At 40.9% G+C, this 1,343-nt stretch overlaps 1 protein-coding gene across 2 annotated transcripts in view; it reads right to left on the bottom strand.

Annotated features, from left to right (window-relative positions):
• The window catches only part of LOC106877346 (thioredoxin domain-containing protein 11), a 77,546-nt gene that overhangs the window by 59,687 nt on the left and 16,516 nt on the right, over positions 1-1,343 (bottom strand). The gene's annotated exons all lie outside the window — the stretch shown is intronic.

The raw sequence follows: 1,343 nt of genomic DNA, 5'->3' as shown, positions 1-1,343 counted from the left end.
TTGACTGAGGACTGGTGCAACCGGATGACTACACCAGGCTCCAATCTAATTTGGCAGAGTTTCTACATCTGGATGCCCTTCCTAACGCCAACCACTCAGAGAGTAACAGTGAAAAAACAACCCCTGTAATTAGTGGCAGCAGTGTAAAATTACCAAATGTTTAATCGGGTTGCTAATGATACACATACACACACACACATACATATGACCAAAGCTTTGTAATTGAATTTGGGAGGCAGAAGTTCCCATCATGTGTATACATGTGTGTAAATGCTAGTGCCTCCTAACATACACACACACACACACACACACACACACATACAACAGGCTTCTTTCAGTTTCTGTCTACCAAATCCACTCACAAGGCTTTGGTTGGCCCAAGGCTATAGTAAAAGACACTCGCTCAAGGTGCCACACGGTGGGACTGAACCCGGAATCATGTGGCTGGGAAGCAAGCTTCTTACCACACAGCCACTATTAAATAGTTATATATTTGATGTAATACCACGCCATCAGTCAAGACCAATGATGACTTGGTAGCAAGAATTATATATTTGCTAATTGCTTTTTTATGTAGTCATGTGGTTGCAAGGCAAGTATAGACTTATTTTTGGTTCCCCTGCACATGACAGCTGGAGAGATAAAGAAGGCTGCACCAGCCCCTCTCCCTCCACACACACACACACACATATCATATAATAAGCAGGGAACAGGTGTGATATTCAGAGCTTTGTAGGTCATACATGCACTTCTAGTGTCTGACACGTATCCAACACTCTAGCCTATTCTGAATTTGGTGACCTACACTGAGTAATGGAGTGGAGTGTGGAACCCACTAATCATCTTGAATTTGGTTGCATGTAGCACATAACAGCACCCCCTACTTTGATATACATATATATATATATTTATTTATTTTATTCTTTTTTTATTAACTTGTATCAGTCATTTGATTGCGGCCATGCTGGAGCACTGCCTTTAGGACTTATTGTTTGTATACCTAGTACTTATTCTATCGGTCTCTTCTGCCAAACTGCTAAGTTACGGAGACATGAACACACTAACATCAGTTGTCAAGCAATGCTAGGGGGACAAACACAGTTACAAAAATACATACATATGTATATATATATATATACACAATGAGCTTCTTTCAGTTTCCATCTACCAAATCCACTCAGAAGGCTTTGGTCAGCCCGAGGCTATAGTAGAAGACACTTGCCCAAGGTGCTACGCAATGGGACTGAACCTGGAACCATGTGGTTGGGAAGCAAGCTTCTTTTCTTACCACACAGCTACGCCTCTGCCTGTATATGTATATATATATATATATATATATATAT

The sequence above is a fragment of the Octopus bimaculoides genome, chromosome 2 (assembly GCF_001194135.2).
Source record: "Octopus bimaculoides isolate UCB-OBI-ISO-001 chromosome 2, ASM119413v2, whole genome shotgun sequence".
Classification (NCBI taxonomy): Eukaryota; Metazoa; Mollusca; class Cephalopoda; order Octopoda; family Octopodidae; genus Octopus; species Octopus bimaculoides.
The sequence above is the reverse complement of the archived record's forward strand: the minus strand, read 5'-3'. Positions and strand labels throughout refer to the sequence as shown.